Source organism: Equus przewalskii, chromosome 21 (assembly GCF_037783145.1).
Source record: "Equus przewalskii isolate Varuska chromosome 21, EquPr2, whole genome shotgun sequence".
Classification (NCBI taxonomy): domain Eukaryota; kingdom Metazoa; phylum Chordata; class Mammalia; order Perissodactyla; family Equidae; genus Equus; species Equus przewalskii.
In genome coordinates this window covers 38,587,273-38,608,931 of record NC_091851.1, presented here as the reverse complement: position 1 = coordinate 38,608,931, position 21,659 = coordinate 38,587,273, and the positions used below count along the sequence as shown (strand labels likewise).

At 49.5% G+C, this 21,659-nt stretch overlaps 1 long non-coding RNA gene across 2 annotated transcripts; it reads left to right on the top strand.

Annotated features, from left to right (window-relative positions):
* The first annotated feature begins 156 nt into the window (after positions 1-156).
* On the top strand, positions 157-21,098 carry LOC139078276 (uncharacterized). 2 transcript variants are annotated; one of them, XR_011531178.1, is made up of 4 exons: positions 183-1,023; positions 10,249-10,463; positions 15,143-15,323; positions 17,363-21,098. It is a non-coding gene; the product is annotated as an uncharacterized lncRNA (long non-coding RNA). The 2 variants fall into 2 exon arrangements; XR_011531177.1 differs by lacking the exon at positions 15,143-15,323 and having other exon boundaries at positions 157-1,023.
* The last annotated feature ends 561 nt before the right edge of the window (positions 21,099-21,659 follow it).

Here is a 21,659-nt window from a genome sequence, read left to right as displayed (position 1 = left end):
GAGGGAGGGGCGGGATCACCTGAAGCCGTGGGCCTCTCCGGACCCAGCAGGAGAGCAGGAGGGCGCATGCGCGGGCTTTGGAGTTTCCGCCCCGGTTAGGCCGGCCGGAAGCGCGAGCGCACCTGGAGACGAGCGGGGCGGGTGGGCCTTTTGCGCACGCGCGGGCGCGCGCCTGGTGGCCCGGGGCCCGACCGGAGCGCGCGCCCCGCTGGGGGATGGAGAGCGCTGCTCAGCGGGTTCCGGGGACGCGGCGGGGCTGCTGGGTTGGGCCGCCCGGTCCCCGCTTCCACTTGGGGATGCTGCAGCTTGCAGCTTCGCTCCCCCTCACCCACTCGCGTCGTTTAGAAGTCCGGCTGCAACTCTGCTTGCAAAATTCAAGTTTTCTCGCTTCTGCAGCAGTTTACTGGGGAGAACGTCAGGCCTCTCCTCGCTCGGTTTTGTCCGTCAGGTCCGGAGGGGTCGAGTGGGCGCCGGGAGGGAGGGAAAGAGGGCTGAGGCCCGGGATGCTCCTCGCAGCTCCGGCTTCCCTGGGGACTTCTCCTAAACCAGCCCTCCAGGGCTTGCTTGATTTTCTTTTTTATTTATTTTTAACTTCTGAAGCCGTCTTCTTCCCTTCTTCCAGCTGTTTCTTGGCTGTTTGCTGTTTTCACCAATGACAGCCTCAGCCTTGTGTTCGTTTCCCTGAGTGGAGGGACGGAGCCGTGTCCCTGATAAAAACAGACTAAGTCGGGTACTTCATTCCTTCCTCCCCTCATCTCCTGCCTGCCTCAAATCCCTTCTGACACCTTGCATCCTCCTTCCCAGTACTTATGACATGCTTCAGTTTTCCCATGTTTTTGGGAGTCACCCACCTCTGTCCTGGAATGAAAGCTCTGAGAAGGCAGGGACCACGTCTGCTTTGCTCACTGCGAGCAGGTCGCATGGTGCCTGACTCCGGGCGGGGACTCAGATGGTCTTTGCCGGCTGCTGGAGCTGAGGGAGTGTGGTTTCTTCAGGTTAACTTTGCCCCACCGGAGTTCAAAGGTGAGAAACCCATCTTTCCCCCTGAGGGGTTCAGTTCACCAAAGGTTTGTGGGAGAATTTAAGGTTTTTCTGGTCATTTTGGTTGGAAGTACGGATGGAAAACATACCCTTCCAAGCTAAATGATAATAAGGCTGCCTTCTCCACCGCCTGGTCAGAAGCACCTGCTCAGTGACTCAAGCTGAGCTGGAAATGAAGTGTGGCGCTGTGATGGGGCTCCGTGACAGTCTGGTCCCTTGATGCTCTTAAGAATTATGGAGGGCGCCCAAGTGTTTTGTTTATGTGTTACGTCTTTCACTCTGCATGGTATTAGCATTAAAACTGAGAATTTTCCAAGACACAAGAATATACAAGCACACATTCCAGGTAGTCATCAGGGTGATGATGTCATCACATATGTCCCTTCTGGAAAACCCCATCATACACCTGGGAGACAAGGAGGGTCAGGAGAGCAAGTGACATCTTAGTATTGTGAAAATAGTTTTGGCTGAGAATTCTCGAAAAAGGTCTCAGGGACTCCCAGGGACCCCACTTTGAGAACTGCTGACTAGAAAACATGTCACCACTTTTAGGGGTCTGTCCCCTCAGCTGTCACCCTCCTCTCTCCGATTGCCAGGGCCATGCCGTGGGAGCCGGGGTCCCAGTTCTGTGTGAGCAACTGTTGGGTTGAGCTTTATTGCTGTTATCCATCCTGATTTATCAGACCCTTTCGAAAAGGAAGTTCGTGGGTGCCAACGCACCTGTGTGGGCCCTGCATTCCAGGAGCTGTTGTCACGTCCTCTCTCCCCTCCCCCGGGTGTGGCATCTCTCTTTACTTGGACTTTCCTTTCTAGAAGGGAGGGCCAGGCCAGAGCTTCCTGGATCTCCTAAGTGGAATTTGCTCTGAGGCCTGCGTCACAAGTGCGCCTGGGTTGTGTAAGGCAGGAATGTGGAAAATAGTTAGAATTTGATAAAAGCATTGTGGAGGAGGGGCACCCTCTCACTCCGAGGGCTGTGCCGGCCACAAGCTTGTTCGCAGCGCCTGAATTTCAGCCTTTCTGGAGAAGCATGAAGCCCAGAGAAACAGCACAGAGAAGAGTTTATATTCCTGTTTCTTCAGTTTGAAGACTGAACCCTAATCTCATTTCTCTCCATCATGCCTCCCCACCCCCAAATCCTCAAGCTAAAGCTGATCAAGATCTACGTGTGGAATGAAAAGCTAGTCCCGTGCCTGGGAGAATTCATACTCAGTGAGTTAGGGAGATAAGCGAGGTGGGTGTATGCCGTGGACGCCATAAATTAGAGGCTCAGAAAATGATTCGTTAGGAATGGTCTCCTTATTACACCCACACACTGTCAGATCTTTCCAGCCCATCTCTACCTTCGGAAAGAAGCTAGTGAGAGTTACATTTCTGCTCTATCCTCCTTTTCAATGCTTTCTGTCTTTATCTTCTTTTACAATGTAACACAACTGTTGTGTTTTTGGAGTCTGCCTTTTGAGGCGGAAAGGGTTTGTAATTTTCCACGATTATTTGTTATTGATTCTGTCTCACACATGATACTTTTTTCTTTCCTTCCTTCTCCACCTCATAGGGAAAAAAAAGAAAGAGGTGGCAAGAAATCATATATATTGGTGGAGAGATTTTTTTCAAGAAGTTTCTCTTGCCAGCTCTTTTTCTCCTTGATTGCCCAGGTCCCATTTTTGATGGAGCTGGTTAATAATTCTCTGAGAAAGGGCTGAAGTGTATATTTATGAATCTCAGACTACTCACCAAAGCATTTTCAGCCCTTTTGCAGGGGTGGAATTAAGTCATATGATCTATTTTCTGGTTAATAGTTTATAACACTTTAGTGCTTTGTGTGGGGGTGGGGTGGGAGTGCTAATGAATTATCTCCTGGAGCCTTAAGAAGGTGGATACCTTTTTAGGTAAAAACCCATCTTCCTGGGGGGCAGTATGTGCCAGGCACTGTGCCTGAGCCCTGCCCTTGAGCCGTTTGCTTGCCGACCTTTCCCCTCTCTGGGACTCAGTGTCTCCATCTGTAAATGCAGGCGCCTGATGAGATCATCTCCACAATCCCTTCCAGCGATTCACATTCTGTGGTACCCCAGGGATGCTGGAGATGGGTAATTATTTCAACATTACCAGGGGATGCTGGAGATGGGTAATTATTTCAACATTACCAGGGGTGAACTGGCAGGAGCAGGGTAATCTTTCCACCAGTGTCCGTAGACGGGCTGCAGCCACCAGCTAAAGTCTTCCGGTCCCTAGAAGGTGCTGATGAAGATGATGATAACGAACATTTCTGAGGGTCCCACCTGGTGCCGGGAACTGTGCTCAGTGCCTCCCCATGGATTATCTTATTTACTCTTAAGTAGCATGAAAGACCTTTATATTTGGAGGCACTCAGATCTTAATTTTTTTTAAGTGATAGATATTAATTTGAACCCTTACTCTGCTCCTTGCTGGCTGGGTTCCCTGACCCTCTTCCTTTAAGCACTCAGAGCCTCAGATTCCTCCTCTATAAAAGGGGACTGGCAGCACCTACCTCACGTCATTGTTGCAGGAACAGATGAGAAACAATACATGGCACTTCTCTGCAAACCATCAATTGCGGTGCGAATATTAGTCGTTATTATTTAGCAAATAACACTGCCTATCAAAGCCTAGGTAGAATTTCAAGAAACCCTTTGAAAGAAAACAGAAATGTGTAATAAACCATTCTTGTTTTCACATAGGGCGACCTTTTAGTGGGCATCTCATAATTACAGAGGCTGAGATGCAGCCTGCAGTACTCATTAAGAACATGACTTCCCCACGCCTGCATTCACATTCTGCCTCTGCCATTTCCTAGCTGTGTGACCTTGGGCAAGTTCTTAACTTTTCTGAGCCTCCATTGCCTCATCTGGAAAAAGGGGATAAGAGAATTAGTTGTTGTCTTCATTCCTGTACGAAGCACTTAAGATAGGACCCAGCGCAGAGTAAGACTCCGTAAATGTTGCCTGTTATTGGCATTATTGCTATAATTATTTTTATTACCGCCTTCCATAATAGAATTCAGTAACATAATAAGTATTTATTGGGTCTCAACTGTGTATATAACACTGTCTTTGGCTTGGAGATAAAAGATAGTAAAAAATAAAAGAATGAAAATACGATTCTTATGATCCAGCACTTCCCAGTTCCCACACAGGTCAGTTCAGCAGACACCCCTCAGCACCCACCAAAGATCATCAGGCAAGGAAACACAAACATGAATAGGATGGAGTTCTTGCCTCCGAGGAACTCGGGTCCAGCTGAGAAGTCAGGCCGACGAGAGGTGTCTTCTGGAAGTGATAGGCACAGTGGTTAAGGGTGGTGGGGGGCTTGTCGCAGTTAACATCTGGCTCTACCACCAACCAGCTGTGGAACTCTGGGCATGTGTCTTTTTTTTGGGGGGGGGGGGTGAGGAAGATTGGCCCTGTGCCAGTCTTCCTCTATTTTGTATGTGGGATGCCACCACAGTGTGGCTTGAGGAGTGGTGTGTAGGTGGGTGCCAGAATCCGAACTGGTGAACCTGGGGCCACCTAACCAGAAAGTTTGAACTTAACCACCACACCACCAGGCCAGTCCCTGGGCACGTGTCTTAATCTCTCTAAAGACCACTTTTTTCAGGAGAACACTGAAAATAATACTATTATACTTATAAAAGTAATACTATTTACCTTCTTTGAATTAATAAGTATATTGAGTGTCTATTCTGTGCCAGGCAATAATCTAGATGGTGGGTACGGTAGTAAAGAGGACGACACAGTCCCTGTCCTCCGGGAGCTGGCATTCCAGGGGGAGAGAGCAAGACACAAAGTAATTAAAGTATACAATGTGTTAGTGATAAGAGCCCTGGAGGAAAATAAAGCCAGGACGGGATGGGGAGGCCTCGGGCGGGGCTGAGGTGTGGAAGAACAAAGAAAATGGACAACAGGGAGTCAGGGCTGGCCTCTCAGGAGGCAAGAAGGCGATGATCGGCGTTTCGCAGTTGGGGGCCCGGGGGTGGGGGGACCCTTCCAGGCCGGGCTGGGCCTGGGTGTGGGGTCTGAGAGTGCTGGGGCTCGCTCGGTGCCTGGTACACGGCGAGTACTCAGGAGACATCAGCTGCTATTTTGAGCCATTACGCAGTGCCAAGGCCAGGGTCTGAAGGAGGGGGTGGGAGCAGAAACGGGAGAATGACTGAGTCAGCCCGGGGGCAGGGGGTTCTGGAGTGCTTCACGGGTGAGGTGACGTTGGTTAGGGCTCAGGCAGAAGAATGAGTAGGAGTTTGCTCGAGGCCTGGGGCCGGGGGAGGAGGCATTCCGGGAGGTGTGGGCCGGGGAGGGAGCACAGCGTGTTCCCTGAGCCGTGGAGGGGGTGTGGGTGTGCGCCGGGCGCCGGCCCTCTCTGGAGGTAGGGGCTGGAGAAGGGGGTGGGACCCAGATGGGAAGGGCCCCAAAGGCCACCGTGGGAGGTTATGCTTTCTCCAGTCGGTGCTGGCAGAGCCCTGAAATGTCTAAAACGGCAATGAAAGGCTCAGATGTGTTTTAATAAGATCTACCCAGGAGGTAGGCACTGTGGGCAGCAAATTAATGTCTTGCAGGGCAGAGTATGGTTCATGGGACTTAGAAGGAGGCAGGACATCCCTTCATTCGTTTCTTCGTGGATTCAGCACATAGTCACTGAGGTCCAGCTGTGTGCCAGGCACAGGCTGGATGCTGGGCTGCACTGGGGAGTGAAACCATGTCTTTGCACAAGGGAGACAGATAAGAAGCGAGGGAACCCAGTTTCAGGGGGCGGGGGGTTAGGGGGGGAGTGTCACAAATGCAAGTGCTCTGTGCCCTGTGCCCAGGCAGGTGAGGGAAAGGCTGAGGATCCTGGGCGGAGACTCCTGCCCAGGCCGGGACCCACGGCCTGTGTGGGAGTGTGCTCTTCAGAGTGGCCCATCTTCTGATTCTTTGAGAGAGGCTGGACATTTTTATGTAAAATTTCCTGATTTTTTTTTAAAGATTTTATTTTTTTCCTTTTTCTCCCCAAAGCCCCCAGTACATAGTTGTATATTCTTTGTTGTGGCTCCTTCCAGTTGTGGCATGTGGGACGCCGCCTCAGTGTGGTTTGATGAGCAGTGCCATATCCACGCCCAGGATTCAAACCAACGAAACACGGGGCTGCCTGCAGGGGAGCGCGCGAACTTAACCACTCGGCCACGGGGCCAGCCCCTAAAATTTCCTGATTTTTAAATGTTAGAACTGCTCAAACAGAGCGTAGTGACTGAAGATAAATGGAGAGAGAGTGTGAGTGAGTGTGAGTGTGTGTGTTCTGCTCAGGACAGGTTGTGGGAAAAGATCCGAGGAGGTGATATTTAAGTGTTCTAAGGCGTTGGCGGTGGGGAGAGAGAAGAGCACGTGCCCAGGATCCAGGCCCAGAAAAACTCAGCGTGTGAGGAAGTCAGAGGAAGCGCCTGCCTGGAGCTGCAGGAGCAGAGGAGAGGAAGGCCCCAGTTGGGCCTGGGGCGGCCGGTGGGCAGGGCCGGGCCACACAGGGCCTTGTAGGTCAGGATGAGGGGTTTGGGTTTTGTTCCGAGTTCACTGAAAACCCAACTCTGAAAAATTAGAAATAACCAAGGTCTGAGGTACCTGACGCTAGCTCTAGAAGAGGCAGGAAATGAAAAGGTGTCCTAGGGAGGAGGATGGGGGGAGCCAGGTGGTTCTCCGAGTACTCAGTCACCCCTGAGGAGAGGATGAGCCACGGGAGGAGGGGGAGGCAGGCAGCACACTGGGCTGACTTCCAAGACCCGGGGAAACCTCGGGAGAAGACATTCGGATAGGCGGGTTGGCGCCATTTTGTAGAGAGCATTGAACCAAGATCTTTAGATTTTGTCCTGTAAGCCAGAGGGTCCCAAACGTGCCTGAGGATAAGAATCAACTTGGGTGTTTACTAAAAATTCAGAGGCTGGCCTGGTGGCACAGCGGTTAAGTGCACACGTTCCGCTTCGGCGGCCCGGGGTTCACTGGTTCAGATCCCAGGTGCAGACATGGCACCACTTGGCAAGCCATGCTGTGGTAGGCGTCCCACGTATAAAGTAGAGGAAGATGGGCACGGATGTTAGCTCAGGGCCAGTCTTCCTCAGCAAAAAGAGGAGGATTGGCAGCAGATGTTAGCTCAGCGCTAATCTTCCTCAAAAATAAATAAATAAATAAATAAAAATGCAGATTCCAAGGCCCCCTTCTGTCATCCCATTTCTGGAGATCTGGAATGGGGCCCAGGGAACCTGTAATTTTTTAAAAATTTTATTTATTTATTTATTTTGCTGAAGAAGATTAGCCCTGAGCTAACACCTGTTGCCAATCTTCCTCTTTTTTTGCTTGAGGAAGATTAGCCCTGAGCTAACACCTGTGCCAATCTTCTTCCACTTTATATATGGGTCACCGCCTCAGCGTGGCTGACATGCAGGGTAGGTCTGCACCCAGGGAACTGAACCCGGGAACCCGGGGCTGCTGAATCAGAGCGTGCTGGACTTAACCACTGTGCCACAGGGCCAGCCCCTGGGAACCTGTAATTTTCTTTTTTTAAAAAAATTTTTATTTATTTATTTATTTTTAGGAAGATCAGCCCTGAGCTCACATCCGTGCCCATCTTCCTCTACTTTGTATGTGGGACGCCACCACAGCACGGCTTGATAAGTGATGCATAGGCCCAGGCCCAGGATACTAACCGGCAAACCCCCGGGCGGCTGAGGCGGGGCACGTGAATTTAACCACTGCGCCAACGGGCCAGCCCCTGGGAACCTGTAATGTTAACTCTCATCTGTGGGATTCTTGCCTTCAAGTGAGTTCAGGAAATGCTGGTGGAGGTGCTTGGGTGTCACTGCAGGTCTCTGACCTGGGAGTCAGGAACCGGTGTTTCAGGTAGACTCGAGGAGAGAGGGCTTGCAGGTGGCGAGACCAGTGAAGAGGCCCTCGGGTTTGTCGTAACTCAAGGCTGAAGGTCTGACTTCGGTCATGTAAGAGGACTGTATTAGTTTTCTAGTGCTCTCGTCACAAAGTGCGACAAACCGGGTGGCTTGAAACAAGAGAAATTTGATCTCTCACAGTGCTGGAGGCCAGAAGTCCCAAATCCAGGTGTGGGACCTTCCGGAGGCTCTGAGAGAGTCCGCTCACGCTTTTCTCCCAGCTTCCGCTGGCGGCCGGCGAGCTGTGGCGCTCCCTGGCCTTCAGGCTCATTGATCCCATCCCTGTCTGTCCACACATGGTGTTTTCCTCATTTTAACCTTTAAGTTAGAAGTCACCTGAAAGTTGATGAAGAGAGGGAAAAGACGGAAGAATTTGTTGAAAAGCTGCTGGCCTGGCATATAATAAATTCTCTCCATGCTTGTCCCGTGAATGGCCAGAAACATTTACTGGGGACTTTGGGGGTGTAATGTCAGTGGCACAGTAGGAGTAAAAGCACATTGAAGGCCCCGGTAGAGTGGATAGTGAGGAAGTGAAGACCGTGGCAGCAAATGGCAGGAATAGACGGTTGCTGCAGGCAGCCACGAATAATAACCATGGGGCACTAAGCGTGTGGGTGCTCGTCCTAAAGCCTTGACATGTCTACTCTCATTTTTTTTTTTTTTGGCACCTGAGCTAACAACTTGCCAATCTTTTTTTTTTTTCTTTTTCTCCCCATTCCCCCCAGTAGATAGTTGTATATTTTTAGTTGTAGGTCCTTCTAGCTGTGGCATGTGGGATGCCGCCTCAACACGGCCTGATGAGCGGTGCCATGTCCGTGCCCAGGATTCAAACTGGTGAAACCCTGGCCCACCGAAGCGGAGAGCGGGACCAACCACTCGGCCGTGGGGCCGGCCCCCATGTCTACTCTCATTTCATCTTAGGGCGGTCAACTCCTCCCAATTTGCCAGGGACTTTCCCAGTTTTAGCCCTGAGAGTCCCGGAAAACCTCTCAGCCCCTCGAAAACTCTATTTCATCTTCACAAAAACATATGGATTTAGGTCCTGTTATTACCCTTATTTTACAGACGAGGAAACTGAGGCACAGAGAAGTTCAGTAACTTGCCCAGGGTCAGGCAGAAAAGCGGCAGAGCTGGTACTCAGGCCCAAGTCATTGGATTCCAGAGCCCCCAGCCTTTCCTAGGGTCAAGAGAATTTCAACTACTGCTTTAAAGTCTCTCTTCCATCATGAAATACATCATTTTGTTAGGAAGCAGACAGCAGGCCTGCGTCCTTTCCCCATGCCCGGAGACAGTCCTTCAGTTGAAAAGTCGCTTAAGAGTCAGGTTGAAGTCATGCTGTCTTCTGGGAGCCTTCTGGAAACCTGACACCCTCCAGGGGATGTGCCCCACAGCCCGGGGCATCTGATCAGAGTTCCTCCTGGGATTTTTTCAGGGGGAGGGAGAGTGGTTCGCTATGGAGAGGAGTTTCCAAAATGAAAATAAGCCAGCAAACAAGCCAACTCGTTAAGGGGGATCAGTAACTTAGCCTTATTAAGTTCAACATTCGGAGAAGAGAACTCAATCATTTACAGAAACCTCGTTCTCCCTCAGGGGACATTTAAGAACTGGACATATTTTTTTAAAAATTTAGAGGAATGCCAAGTTTATGTAAAATTATACCAATGATGAAAGAGGCTTGAGAACAACAACAGAGCCAGCCAGAGTCGATGCCCACAGCCTGTGCTCTTGGGAGAGAGAGGAGAAAGCAAGAACAAGGACGCCAGGAGCGTGAGCTGGGTGGTGGGCGTGCAGCTGGGGGGCCGGTCCAGCTCCTGGCTGGCTCTGAGCTGGCTGCACTGGGACAGGGACCTCATCCCTCTGAGTCTCGTCTCTAAAGTGGGATCCTGAGGGCTACCTCTGAGGGTTGTGGTAAGAGTTCCACCAGATTCTAAATATGTCACCTCACACTTTCCGGCACATGGCAAGGGCTGAACAAATGGTACCTGTCATTGCTCAGGATCCCCCTGGGTTTACACTTCGGTCTGGTCTGTGATTAGAAAGAGCCCGAGCTGGTGTTTGCTGAACACTCACACCGTGTCAGCCTGAGCTAAGTGTCCTACACACGTTCTGATATTTCATCCTCACGTGAGCTTGGGGGCTGTTGTCGTGATTCCGTCTGCAGACGTGGAGACCAAGGTGAAGAGGTTTGCCTTGAAGGTTTCCACAGAGAGGACCCGGGTCTGTTCTGACTCTACCGCGCAACTTGACAGGGAAATTTTAAAAAAAAAGGAATGTCATTTTTCTCCTTCCAGGTCTCTTTCAGTCTAAAGAAAACCTGCTTGTTTCTGGCAAGTGCCAGTGGGAAATTTCAGAATGGAGCAGGGTGTGCCCGGCAGCCTTCTGGATCAGAGAGGTTTTGCCTGTGTTCAGAGGTGAAGGTGTTTCCCACACAGCTGAAGAGCGTCAAGCAGGCTTGACCCTGTGGCCAGGCTGACCCCTGCGCTCTCCTTGGTGTCGTCAGCCTGAGGTAAATGTGTCCAAAAACCTCCGCTTAAACAGCGTCCTTAAAATAGGGTCTCTGTGCGTGTGGGCTGTGTTTCCTGTTACTCGTTCGAGATGGTACAGAGAATGTTTATCTTTGCTAACTAGTTACTAACCTCGTCTGACGTTTGCATCGTGAGCAGTAAATGCTGCGTTTTATTGGGGTGGCCCTCGCCAGCACTTTTTCTCCGTTGGTCAGTTCCACGACTTGGGGGCAAAAAATCTCTCAGCTCCATCTTTAAAATCAGGAGAGTGAGCCATTAGGGAAGCTCGTACCGAGTCTGGCCATGAACTTGAAGTCCTGACCTCTCACCCTTGGCGTGGCCCTAGATGAGAACCTAGATGCTGGGCATTTCTCTTCGTGCAGCTTATTCTCGCTCGTTCGTCCAGTTGTCCATTCCATGGTTTACTTGTTCATACACCAAACGTGGAGGGCCGGCCGTGGCTCCCAGAACTGTCTTCAGCCCACAGCCCAGTGCTTCCCCGATAGACAGCCCTGAAGGACCAGTTTTTAAAAAATGTTCTAGTCATTGCAGATGGATACTTTGTTTTTTTAAATTTTTATTGAGATTATGATAGTTTACAACCTTGTGAAATTTCAGTTGTACATTATTGTTTGTCAGTCATACTGTAGGTGCACCACTTCACCCTTTGTGCCCTCCCCCCACCCCCCCCCCCTTTCCCCTGGTAGCCACTAATCTGTTCTCTTTGTCCACATGTTTAACTTCCACATAGGAGTGGAGTCATACAGAGTTCGTCTTTCTCTATTTGGCTTATTTCACTTAACATAATACCTTCAAAGTCCATCCATGTTGTGGTGATTGGGACGATTTTATCCTTTTTTATGGCCGAATAGTATTCTGTTGTATATGTCTCCTGCCTATTTTTTGATCGGGTTATTTGATTTTTTGTTGTTGAGTTGTGTGAGTTCTTTGTATATTATGGAGATTAACCTTTGCTGGCTACATGACTTGCAAATATTTTTTCCCAATTAGTGGGTTATTTTTTTGTTTCAATCCTGTTTTCCCTTGCCTTGAAGAAGCTCTTTAATCTGAGGAGGTCTCATTTGTTTATTCTTTCTATTGTTTCCCTTCTCTGAGAAGACATGGTGTCTGAAAAGATCCTTTTAATACTGATGTCAAAGAGTGTACTGCCTATATTTTCTTCTAGAAGCCTTATGGTTTCAGGTCTCACCTTTAGGTCTTTGATCCATTTTGAGTTTATTTTGGTGAATGGTGAGAAAGAATGGTCAATTTTCATTCTTTTGCATGTGGTTGTCCAGTTTTCCCAGCACCATTTGTTGAAGAGACTTTCTTTTCTCCATTGTATGCTCTCAGCTCCTTTGTCAAAGATTAGCTGTCCATAGATGTGTGGTTTTATTTCTGGGCTTTCAATTCTGTTCCATTGATCTGTGCACGTGTTTCTGTACCAGTACCATGCTGTTTTCATTACTGTAATTTTGTAGTATGTTTTGAAGTCAGGGATTGTGATGCCTCCAACTGTGTCCTTTTTTCTCAGGATTGCTTTAGCAATTCAGGGTATTTTGTTGCCCCATACGAATTTTAGGATTCTTTGTTCTGTTTCTGTGAAGAATGTCATTGGGATTCTGACTGGGATTGCATTGAATCTGTAGATTGCTTTAGGTAGTATGGACATTTTAACTATGATTATTCTTCCAATCCATGTGCATGGAATGTCTGTCCATCTCTTTATGTCGTCATCAATTTCTTTCAGGAAAGTCTTGTAGTTTTTGTTGTATAGGTCTTTCACTTCCTTAGTTAAGTTCACCCCAAGGTATTTTATTCTTTTTGTTGCGATTGTGAATGGTATTGCAGATGGATACTTTTGTAAAATAAAATAAATTGAACTACCAGAAAAAATGAAATTTAAAAATCCCAAAGATGTACCAAACGCAAGCCCCATTTTTTTGGTGTAAGATTCAGCAGACCCCTTTTAAGGAGCATTGTGCTTCTGCTTGAGTGCACAATTATAGTACAGAGTGATAAATGTCCTCACAGGTAAGGAATCGCAAAAGAGAGGGACATAAATAGTTTTGCAGGAACCCAAAGGGTTCAATCTTACGGATAGTAGAAATGGCCTTGAAAATCAGAGTCCGGGCCTCAGTTTCCCCCTGTCAAATAGTCCACACCATCAGGTTGTTGGGTGTAGCTGATGCATAAAACGTTAGCCACACCCGAATCTGGGGAATAGTGTACAAAACTCTCTTCACGTTCTTTTGGTAGGTCAGGAACCCAAAGTGCTTACATGTGATCCCTATAGACTTACCTATGTAGCACTCCACAGATTAAAATATTTTAAAATAATTCTTGTTATAAAAGTAAAGCATTTTGTAGGGGAAACATAAATCTCCCGTTTCCCCCCCTTCCAGGTCTTTTATTACACACATACAAATATAGCAATGGGCTCATACAACACAATTTTTTTTATAAGCCTTGCTCGTTTCACTCAACAATGTATCATGGTGATACTTCCACTTTGCTGCTTACATACCTTCCTCATTCTTTTTTCCAGCTGCATTGCTTTCCAAGACATAGGTATGCCGTCATTTCTTTAGGCAGTCTTGTGATGGTGGATGTTGAGGTCATTATTACTCACAGTGTTGCCCTGAACATCCTGTATGTCCGTCCTGTAAACTGACGTGTGTATTCTTCTAGGACACCGTCCAAGAAGTCAGTGGGTGTGCACGTTTGAAACTCTGTAGGTACTGCCCAGATTGGTCTCCTGAAAGAGTACCAGTGATCATCAGATTTTAAAGTTGGAGAGGGCAGCCCCGTGGCCAAGTGGTTGGTGGCCCTGGGTTTCGCCGGTTCGGATCCTGGGTGTGGACATGGCACTGCTCATCAGGTCATGTTGAGGTGGTGTCCCACATAGCACAACCAGAGGCACTCACAACTAGAATCTACAACTATGTACCAGGGGGCTTTGGGGAAAAGAAGAAGAAGAAGAAGAAGAAGAAGAAGAAAGATTGGCAACAGATGTTAGCGCAGGTGCCAATCTTAAAAAAAGAAAAAAAAGTTGGAAAGTTTTCTGTCAAACTCGCTCCTCCTTTTGCCAATCAAGAGGCTAAAAGGGGGAAGGACTCGATGGAGGTCACGGGTGAGTTCAAGACAGAGCAAGAACACAGCCTCCTGACTCTGTCCAGTGAGGTCCCAGTGTTTCATCGGCCTCCTTCAGCCCATGGCCATTTACCTTGACTGGTAGGGTGCCCTGTGCAGAACCAGGTGTGAAGGCTGTGACCCTCCGTCCTTAAGATTGCGTCTTAAGTCCCTAAGGAAAGGGGCTGTGACTTGGGTGCCTTCGCAGCCCTTTTGAGAACCATCTGATTCTGCTTTGACTACATCACCTTGTCAGGTGCAGGGAGAGCTGAGTGTAGGGAGCGGAGCACGACGGGCTTGGCCTCCAAGCTTGGCTCTGCTCCGATTTTGTGATCTGGGGTTTGGTGCCCAGCTTCTTGGTGCCTCAGTTTCCCTGTCTTGGAAATCCTCACCTTCTCACAGAGTGATCGTGAGAAGGACGTGATGACTGTGTGTAAAGGGCGTGGGTGGCTCCGGAAAGGCCTTCTTCTCTGTGGTCTTTAAAAGGACCAGGGCTGGCGGTTGAGGTCTCCAACAGAGGGCACTGTCTGAGCTGGAAGTGGGATTCTCCGACAGACAGAGAGGAGCCTTCGTAAGAAGCTCTAACGGGGCTAATTTACTCCCCGAGTTTAGAGTTAACTGTGGTGAGAGTCGTTTTTACTTATCACTGGTGAGTTGCTCCAAAGAGGTTATTTGAGGACGAGAAGCGGCCACATCCCAGATTCCACGGCCGCTCCCTTCCCTCTGATCCCTCTCTGGACTCCTTGTCTCCTCAACGTCGTCATCTGTCTTCACGTCTCTATCTTGAGTGTAATCCATCTCTGTTAATGGCGTCGCTCTCTCTCTGGCCATCCAGGACCGTGACTTTGTTTTGGACCCTCTCTCCCCGTCACTCCCTAGATCCGTGTAGCTGCCAGATTCAAAACCTCTATCACCTCGGTTCCTCCCTGTCGCCGTGCAGCGGCACCCCCAGCGCACACCTTCCTTGCCTCCAGCAGAACGAAACGCCACATCCACAGGGGTCTGGGAAGGCGGCATCTGAGCGGCAGCCGGGCGCTCTGCTGGCCTCTCTGGAGCCGCCTGGCTGGGTGACCACCCCTCCCCGCCCCTCCCCCCTTAGCACCACACTCAGGGCTCTCCAGGGCCTGGCCCCAACCCTCTGCCTTAGGTTCCTACAATAACGGCTGCCATTTATGGAGAGTCGACTATGTAAAGCTAAGGCCTTTATAGGCACGATGTCATTTAATTCTCGGGAGATAGGAACTATTGTTGTCCGCTATTTATGGTGAGGAGACTGAAAGCCACCGGAGAACAGTGACTTCCGCAAGGTCACCCAGCCAGGAAGTGGTGATGCTAGGATTTGAAACCCTGTGTGTCTTAACTGTGCTTCCCAAACAGTGGCCCTAATACCCCCTAGGGATGTGTTAAGAGGTCCCATGAAATCTCCAGAACGCCAGTGGCTTCTATCTCAATTTCTATTTTAAGAAGAAGAATAATTTTTTTCAAGATTGGCCTTGAGCTAACATCTGTCATCAATCTTCCTCTTTTTTTCTTTTTCCTCTCCCCAAAGCCCCAGCACATAGCTGTGTATCCTACTTGTAAGCCATTCTAGTTCTTCAGTGAGAGATGCTGCCACAGCATGGCTTGATGAGAGGTGCCATGTCCCCGCCCAGGATCCGAACCAGCAAACCCTAGGCCACCAAAGCGGAGCGCGCGAACTCAACCACGCGGCCACCGGGCGGCCCCATAGGGTAATTATTTGTAAAGTTTTGTTGAAAAACCTGGCAGTGTAGTAGTTTCTGCTTGCCCAGTGAGTGTGGAAAAAGTGAGTACACGCATGGCTCAGCTGCCTGCTGGGTTTCAGTGACCCTCCTCGAGCGCTGTGCGGTCATACAGGATTAAATTGCTTTCATTCTTGGACCTTCATTTCTACCAGCAGAAACTGCCATTGTAATCCAACAAGTTAATGAGGAGCCCGAGATACTGAAAAATCAACAGTAAGAAGAAAAATATAGCAACGATTCTATACATTCTGTACTCTGTTAGTGGAGCAATGATCACAAATATAAACCTGAAGTGATCTCTTCTCACTTCTTAGAAACAAACACAAAAATTGAGCAAATAAATTGTGGTTTTTTTTGGTGAGGAAGACTGGCCCTGAGCTGACGTCTGTTGCCAATCTTTCTCTTTTTTTTTTGAGGAAGATTGTTTCTGAGCTAAATCTGTGCCAACCCTCCTCTATTTTGTATTTGGGATGCTGCCACAGCATAGCTTGATGAGCGGCGAGTAGGTCTGCACCCAGGATCTGGACCCTCAAACCCTGGGCCGCTGAAGTGCAGCGTGCAAGCTTAACCACTACATGACTAGGCTGGCCCCAAAGCAAACAAACTTTAAAAACACAAAATGCAAGGATTCCAGGAGAAGTAGGACTTGCTAAAAGGTGGCTGTTAGGACGATGATCCTTTCACAGGAAAAGAAGCTCTGTGAGGTCAGGGGCTGTGTCTCCTTTTCCTGCTGGGTCATCAGTTCCTGGCACATAGGACACTCTCAAGGCAGGTTTGTTGAATGAGTGGATGTTGATGACATGCTCGGACCCAGGACGAAGTGGGGATTTCTGGATTTGGCCCCTCCAGGAAGACCTCAGTGACGACCAAGATTTTCTGCTCTTTATCGTTTGTGGCGCGCTCTCGTCATCATCTCATTTCATCCTTACAGTCGCGTGTGCTGTAGCTGAAAGAAGTAGCGTTCCCACTTTCCAGAGGAGGTTGGGAGAATTGAAGTGCTTACTCGAGGTTCCGTGGGGAGCGATGGGGGCCGGATCTTTTGAATCTCACTCCAGCCCTCTTGCTGCTGCCCTCCCCTCTCAGCAGACAAAGGAGTCCAGAGATTGGTGACTGAGTTAAGCCAGGCCCAGATTCCACATCTGTAGAGGGGACGTTTCGACTGGCCCCTGTTTCTCCACACTGAGGACCCCAGGGCCTGGTCCTTGGACGTCTTGTCTTCCACGACTTGTTCCCAGGTGGCCCCATCCCTCGTCGTGGCTTTAAACCCCAGCTGTGTGCTGGCGGCCTCCACATGGGCAGCTCCTGCCCCAGTCTCTCTCCTGGCTCCATATGTATGTATTTACTCGCCTTAACATGGTCCCAGCTGAACTCTTGATCTCGTCGAGAAGCTTCTCCCATCTTGGCAGATGGCAACTCCATCCTCACGGTTGTATCTTCCAGATATCTGCCGTTTGATTACCCTTGATTCCTCTTCTTCTCTCACAGGCCGCATCCAATCCTATTGGCTCAACCTCCAAAATATTTCCAGAGTCCCACTGCTTCTCACCACCTCCATATCCTCTACCCTGGACTAAGTCACTATCGTCTCTAGCTTGGACTAATACAGTAGCCTCCTCTCTGGTTTCTCTGCTTCTACCCCTGCCCCTCCACAATCTATTCTCCACACCAAGCCACCAGGACCCATGCTAAGTGAGGGCACGTCCCTCCTCCAGTTGAAGCCCTCTGAAAGCTTCTTATCTCACTGAGTCCACGCCAGCTGCTCACAATACCCACCCCGTAGCCTCTCTTTCCCCCTTTGCCTAACCTTATCTCCCACCACCCTCCCCTCGTTCGGGGCCTCTGAGGTCCCCTCTGCTCCTCCTTCACACCCTCCAGCTCTTTGCTTCCAGCGAGAAACGGTCAGATTCTGGACACACTTATTTGCTTTCTTTGTTTATTATTAGTTTTTCTGATGAGAACGTGAGTCCACGAAGGCACGGACTTTATTTTTGCTGCTTTATTTCCAGGATCTGGAACAGCTCTGGCCCCGGGTCAGTGTGCTTGAGCAAATGAGGGCGAGCCGTCAGCATCTGCGTAGTTCCGAGGCCGAGCGCAAGGTAGCACAGCTCTGCCCGGCCTGGCGAGGGGCGACCCAGCCTGATGGCGCAGCCCGTGCCGCCGAAACGCAGGACACGTGAAATGTATTCAGTCTGAGCAAGACGCAGGCTGCTCTGTGGAGACTCTGCTGCCAGCCCTCTCTTGAGACGGAGGTTGAGCAGGGCAACTGGGTAGATGTGTGCCTCACCTGGACAGAAAATGGGAGATAAGCAGGTAACAGGTATGGCGTATTAACCAGGTGCCAGCATGCCGCTAAGCTTGTCGCCTGAATTCCCTGGTTAAGTCCTCCCACGACCCCGGGCTGGGTGCTGTTCCCATCATCATTTCAAGGTGAAGGAACCGAGGCCCATATGGGTTGAGTGGGTTGCCCATAATCATTCAATTAACCATCTCTCCTGCACGTCCCATTTCACAGGGCTTGTGGTGAGGTCCCTAAACCTGCCTTTTTAAAGAGCACCTGTGGCTGCTTTTGGCCTGAGGCAGGTTGGGAAACGCCGCACTTTCTGGAAAAGTGTGGACTCATTATGGAAGGCGATTCTGCTGTTCTGAGGGCTGTCCCCTCCTTGCCTGCTGCAGCCCCTCAGAAGCCCTGGGGCCACTCCTGCCCCTCAGACAGGCTCCCCTCGGGTGTCCCGCATCGCCTGGACACTCCGGTGGAAAGCGAGCGGGTGGCATGTGCTGGGCGTTGGTTGCAGTTCATTTTCCTCCCTTTCAGAAGCCCCGTTTGTCTCCCACCGCGTCTGTTTGTGCTGGTTCTTAAGTTCTGATAATTGTGTCTTTTATCCCTTTCCCTTCCCTCCTGTCCCACTTCTTTGCCTTTTAAAATATTTCAAGACTTTTTCCATGGCTGTTAAAACCAGAAGGTATAGATTCCAGTAGATTTTTACAAAAATGCATTACATAAAAGAAATGATTATATCTCGACAGCTGGAATCAAACAGAATGAAGCAAAAATTCAACAAATATGTATTTGTTTTTTGTACTTATTGCTCAGAGCAAAGCTGGGGAATTTAAGTGGCAGAAAGCACACACGTCTCCTATTTAATATCAGGCAGCTGTCATCGCCCCATGGATATAGCGTTCACAGGTTATGGTTCCTCTGGCACTTAAGCACACACCCCCTACGCCCCTACACAGAGGTGTCAGGGCTTCTCAGTCATCTCCTGTACTACGGTGATTACATTTTCCAAACAACGAGCACAATTTCTCCCTTAAGGAAACTTGTTATTGAAAGATCCGAGGGATCAGAATGTGTAATACAAAACAGACACGCAGAGAAGACTGAGTTTTATGGCTCCAGAGAAGAGAAAGAATGACTTTATTGACTGTAAAATAAAGTCCGCATGCTACAAGTTGGCTTGGACCCACCTCGTGTATCTTTTTTTCAAACAGACCTGAGATTAAACCCCAGCCAAGCCCCTTCGTAGCTGTGGGACTTCAGTCATAAGTCACTTAGAACTCTTTTCTTTGAACTTCTGTCTCCTGGGAAAAAGGGGCTGATGGCTCACAGGGAAGTCATGAGAAACAGGAGGACACACTGCTGGCGTGTTGGTGTGTTTTCGGTCGTATGCAGGATAGTTGTATCATGTTCAGCAGAATTAAGACCTAGTCCTCGTCTCTATTAGGAGATTAAATGTGGTTCAAGGAGATGCGTGTGGGTGTCGGGTGGGCAAGGGGTGGACTTGTGATGGTTAATTTTACGTATCAGTTTGATGGACTAAGGGATGCCCAGAGAGCTGGTAAAATGTGATTCCTGGGAGCGTCTGTGAGGCTGTTTCTGGAAGAGATTAGCATTTGAGTCGGTAGACTGAGTAAAGGAGATGGCCCTCCCCAACGCAAGTGGGCATCACCCAATCTGTTGAGGGCCCGGAAGGAACAGTAAGGCGGAAGAAGGTCAAATTTGCCCTCTGCTTGAGCCGGGACGTCCATCTTCTCCTGTCCTCGGACGGCGGTGCTCCTGGTTCTCAGGCCTTCGGACTCAGATTAGGATTTATACCATCGGCTTTCGTGGTTCATCCAGTTTACAGAGGGCAGATCGCGGGGCTTCTCAGTCTCCGTTACTGCGTGAGTCAATTCTATAATAAATCTCCTCTTATATAAATATCCATATGTCTTATTGCTTCTGTTTCTCTGGAGAACTCTGACTAAAGCATTACATAATTTTTGTTTCCGTCCTGTTCTTGCTAAACGGGACCCTGTGAAACCTGGGCACTCCCGGCCTCCTTGCCTTTGCTGGTGGGATTCCTTCTTCCCAGAGTGCCCCTTGAATCCTTCTGCGCCCTAAACCAACCTGGCAAATTCTGCTCCAACGCTGGCTCTCCCAAAACGGCTTCCCAGATGCCACCAGTCAGAAGTAACTTCTCCAGGCTCGTCTCATCCAGCGTGCTCGTACTGTGCGACAGCACTTCTCACAAGGCCCCTCAGTGTTGCTGCCTCCCAGCCCTCCCGCGGGCGGCACCGCTTCCGTCAGCTTGCTCAAGCCTGAAGCCAAGTGTTGTTCCAGAGGCCTCGCTCTTCGTCACCCTCCCAAGTCGTCCATTTTTGCCCGTCTCCAGTCCCCTCTTCAAGAGATGTTTCTCAGATGCAAACCTGCATTGCCACTGTGATGCCAGAAGCCTTTGGTGGCTCCCCTTAGTCTGAGGTTGAAGATGAAAACTTCTCAGTCACAACACCTTGAATGATGTGGCCGCGTCTGTCTCTGCAGCTTCATCTTTTTGTTTTGTTTGAGATATAATTCCAATACCATAAAATTCACCCTTTTAAAGTGTACCATTCAGTGGTTTTTTAATATATGAACAGAATTGTACGACTATCACCACTATTTCATTCCGGAGTATTTTCATCACCCGCAAAGAGTCCCCATACCCCTTGGCAGTCACTCTCCACGGCCCCACCCCACCCCCTCCACGGCCCCTGGCGACCGCAAATTACTTTCTGTTTCTATGGATTTGCCTATTTTGGACATTTCACATAAGTGGAATCGTGCAATATGTGGCCTTTTGTGGCTGGCTTCTTTCACTTAGCATAACGTTTTCAAGGTTCATCCATGTTGTACTGTGTATCCATATTTCGTTCCTTTTTGTGGCTGAATAATATTCTCTGTATGGATAGACCACGTTTGTTCACGCACTCAGCACATGACGGGCATCTTGGTTGGTTCTCCTTTTGGGCTTTCATGGACCATGTTGCTGTGAACATTTGCGTTCAAGTTTTTGTGTGAACTCGGGTTTTCATCTCTCTTGGGTAAATGCCTGGGAGGGGAAGTGCTGGTTCAGGGATGCTCCAGGTGTGACCTTTGAGGAGCTGCCAGACTGTTTTCTGCAGCCACTGTCCCGGGTCCCATGCCCTCCAGTGGTGCAGGAGTGTCTCGTTTCCCCACGTCCTCCTCTGGCCTCATCTCGGACCTCACTGCCCCAGCTTCCCGGCTCTGACCCCACCTCCTGTTCGTCCTGACAGCAGCCCGATTCCCTGGTCCCACAGCAAAAGGACGGTCTTGAAGATGCCTGTGATTCTAACCCTGTTAGACCCAGTGCCTCTGTGTCTACCCTGAAGTGAAATTCATAAATAAGATAACCCACCTACTCTTATAGTGAAAACATGTGTATGTAATTCTCAAGCCATAAAATAAAGGAGGATAAGTGGAAAGTAATTTATAATAAAATCGTATGTATTATGTCGCTGGAAATCCTAATGAAGTAGCCAGGTGTTGAATAAAACAGGTGGAAGCCCTGGGAAGGTGACAGCTGCAAAGGCAGGCGGATCCAGGTGTGGGGCGTCGGCCGCTCAGGCGCCACAAGCACGTTGAGCGGAACTGCTGCCAGGGCTGTCGGTCCAGAATGTTGACCGGTGTAAATTCCCGAGCAGAGTAAGATCAGTTTTCTCTCGACTGACATGGTCATGGCATTCCGGGAAAATTCAGTTTGTATTAAAGCCATGCAAACGCTCTGTGTTTATGTGTAAAATGGAGTTGGGTTCTGGATTAACCAGACTTCTCCTGGGGAGGACCCCTGCCACATGCTCTCCCCTCGGCCTGGAACATTCTTCAGCTCCCCGTGCACCAGGCCCTTCACCTGGCCTTTCTGTTCGCAACTTGAAGGCACTTCCTCCAGGAAGCCTTCCTGGCTTCTTGCACAGAAAATGCTCTTTGAGACCACCCATGTGCCGCGTCACGGCATTTAATACCAATCACAATCCTGCGTTTCGTGG